Here is a 3722-nt window from a genome sequence, read left to right as displayed (position 1 = left end):
AAAAAGTGAAGAAAAGAAAATTGTTTAAGTGGCCAAAGAAACTTTATCCTATTGTGTGGCGGGCCAAGCTATGCCAGCTATATGTAAATGCAATCGGTGGCCTGTGCTCATGTGTCCACTTTGAAGTTGCCATCTGAATTTAATTCTGTCTTTGTGATTAAATCAGGCCATTACGTTTAATCTCACTTAATAGTAAGAAACGCCTTTTGTTGTTTTCTATAGGCAACATATTCTGCCCCTAACATATACAGCTTGGCATTCACACTTCACTATTAATCCCCGATGGCTGATAATTGCTTCATGTCCAAGCCCTCTGTCCAATTCACAAGGGCTGATTGCAACTATTCTCTCCTATACATTAATGCACCGTTTGGGCCTTGCTCCTTTGCCTCACTGCGCCCCGTGAAGCTGTCCACATTTTCTGGGCATGTGGATGTATTGTGAGATGTTAAATTAAATTCTGTGTTGACACCCCCCTCACCCCAAACACCGGAATCTATTAGCCCCTGGAACTTAGCTGATTGACAAGTGGGACTACTTTTCCACTGAAAACCCTTCCATAAAAACAACCACACACTAAATATTTTGTTTCTAGGCAAAGTCTGAGGTCTTAGGGAGCCTGTCTTGCTGGTCCCACAGACACTGTGGAAGCCGGGCCAACTGTTCTTGCCCTGACAACGCCCTTGTCTGTGCTGGTCTGTACTGTCATTTCTCTGGGGGGATTTATCTCTCAGAGACACTTTTCTTTTGGTTGCTTTGAGATATGAAATTATTCTTTCCCTTTTGATTTTTGTCTCTTAAAAATGTTTCCAACGGTGACTCTTCAGGCCTCATCCACTTGTTCTCTGCAGCAAGAATTGCTCAGGCCTAGCAAGACTCCATGGAGAACAGCAGCTGAATGAATGCCTCCCAGCTCCGCAGCTGAATGAATGCCTCCCAGCTCCACGCTTTGCACCTATGGTAACAGATACGGCTAATTTTAATGTTTAGCTTTGCAAAGACACGGGATTCCCTTTCTGTTACCCTCTCATTAGATGGGCCATGCTTACCAAGCTTTCCATCATGCTAAATTAAGAATACTATCATTATCAATTTGACTCTTGGTTCCTGGAGCATAATTAGCTGTTTCTATCACATTAACCACATCTAGAACCTAGAATTTCTACAGTAGCTGGAACACATTCACAGCTGCCTTAAGACCTCAGCCTGACTTTGTGCAATGACAGCCTCCTGCCTGTCACTGGGGCTCCTGGAAAATCCATGTGGCCAGTTTTAATTTCCTTATAGGATTTTAGAAACAATCTTATTTAACCTTATTTTTATACAGGATATGCTAAGGTAAAAACTGGCTTACAATACCATAGAAAAATCTTAAAAGCCCAGAAAAACTATAGGGAAAAAAATGAAGCCCCAAACATCTTGAATTTCTAACGTAGCTCCAATCCTTTCAGTGTATTTTCTAGATACAGTTTCCCTGATTAACCAACACACAGAGTCACATTTATATAAAAACATATGTACAATTTTCAGCCTGTTTATTATATTAGTCTCAGGTAAAAGAGGTACTAAGAAACATGACTTATAAGATTAGTATTTGTCTTATTTTAAAGCAATATTTAAAGGACGTAATTTTTTTCCTACTTGGAATAATTTCAGATTTATAAGAAAGCTGCACAGATGGTACCGAGAGCTTGTGTGTGCCTGCCACCCAGTGCTGCCTTTTCTCTTTATGTTTAAAACATTTGCTTGTTATCCATCCAGTCACTTGTTTTGGCTGGGGGACAGTGTACCACAGTATGTATGCGTGTGTGTGTGTGTGTGTGTGTGTGTGTGTGTGTGTAACACCTGTGTATATGTATGTGCACATGTGTGTGCATGTGTGCGCATGTGTGTGTATGCACACACATGGCCATGGTATAACTTGTGAGAATCCTCTTCCCATTATGTGGGTTCCAGGAATTAAGTACAGATCACTAGGCTTGGTGGCAAGAGATTTCCCTGCTGAGCCATCTTGACAGCCTGAATATTGTTAGTTTTCTTTAAAAAAAATCTTACATAACTACAAGATATTTGTCACAATTAAGAAATACAGCATTTAAAAACACATGTAGGTACATACAGCCACTTAATCAGGTTCTTTAAGCATAGAAATACATATTTTCCTATGTCATTAAATACTTGTATCTTTTCAAAGGGGAATTAGTTAGACCTTAAAATATGTTAGATTCTTACTGATAGTATCTGATAGTGTCTAATCAGAAAGCTGTCTCCAGACAGGCCGTCATCCTAGAAGTCACATACTGTACCTAGGCTCACATCACTCCAATCTATGGTAGTGACTGCTGGTAGGACTCACTGCTGATATTCAGGGGGCATCAGCCCAGGCTCAATCTTTGTAAGGGAGATTCTGAGGGCAAGCCCATTCCCAGCACCAGGGCTTCTAGCTGTCTTTTCCAACGTATATGAACACATTCTCACTGCAGAAAATTTGGAAGCTATGTACCAGAAGAAATCGGTGATCAGAACTGTCACCCAGTCACACAGATGTGATCATTACCAACTTGCAGGCACAGTGGGAACCCCACTGCTGGGCCATGACTCTCTCACCTACACCTTGTTCATTTTTCCATAACATTCAATGCTCTTACCCAAGAATTATACAGATTCTAGTCTATGACGTAATCCCAACTATGTAACCTTATCTCGAGCTTAGATTATTTGTGACATTTCTTTTTTTTTCTTTTTTTCTTTTTAAATCCTCTGTCCCCTGCTCCTCCTCCTCCTCCTCCTCTCCTGCCTCTGCCTCCGCATCCCCTGCTCCCTCTGCTTCTCCCACTGCATCAGCTTCCCCTGCTGCTGCTGCTTCTGCTGCTGTGCCCTCCTCTCCCTCCACATCTCCTTCTTCCTCCACGGATCCAGCTTCCTCACCTTCCTCTCCTTCTTCCTCTTCTTCCTCTTCCTCCTCCTCCTCATCTTCTTCTTCGATGGGTTCATCAATCTTCTCTTCGTCCTCTTCTATCTGCTGATCCTGAGCATGATCTTGAATTTCAAAAGGATTCTCTCCCTTAACAAAGCACTCATACCGTGCCTTCACGATTGGGTTGTTTAAGATGCTTGTAGCAGTCAGCACACTTTCCCTCTTTATCTGTTCCTTATAGGCTTGCTTCCCTTTGCCATGGTCGGGTGACTTTAGGTGCAGCTGAACTGAGCTGTGTAAAGCAGGGATGTACATGCTACAAGCACTACAGTGAACAGTCTCCACTTTCATCATGTGATCATCTGCAGTAACACCTTCCATAATATCTTTTTCAATTATTTTGTAAGCTTCTGGGTGATTAAGTGTCTGTTGCTTATGAATAGATGCTTTTTTAGATTTATTCACCATACATTCATGTAAAAACTCCATAACTACTTTATCAAATTTGGTTTGTTTCTGAATATGATCTAATGTTTCCTGGTGTGAAGAACTTTCCAGATGCAGTTCAATATCTTTTTCTTCAAAGGTTCGAAATTTACAAAATGAACATGTGAATGCCATTCTGTATCCATCTCCATATTTCTCACTGTTTTTCTCTTGTCTACGTCTTTGCTTCTCTCGCCGAGCCTCAATTCGCTGCTTTTCTTCTTCTTCTTCATTTTTAGGATCAGTTTTTGTAGGTGATTTGCTGAGGTTCATCTTATCCATAGGTTTTGCTAGCTTAGGTTTCTTGATAAAGGCTCCC

General features: G+C 41.3%; 1 pseudogene; it reads right to left on the bottom strand.

Annotated features, from left to right (window-relative positions):
• Nucleotides 1-2761: 2761 nt before the first annotated feature.
• The window catches only part of LOC116083783, a 2320-nt pseudogene continuing 1359 nt past the window's right edge, over nucleotides 2762-3722 (bottom strand).

The sequence above is a fragment of the Mastomys coucha genome, unplaced genomic scaffold (genome assembly GCF_008632895.1).
Source record: "Mastomys coucha isolate ucsf_1 unplaced genomic scaffold, UCSF_Mcou_1 pScaffold12, whole genome shotgun sequence".
NCBI lineage: Eukaryota > Metazoa > Chordata > Mammalia > Rodentia > Muridae > Mastomys > Mastomys coucha.
Note: the sequence above shows the minus strand (reverse complement) of the source record. Positions and strands in the feature narration are given on the sequence as shown.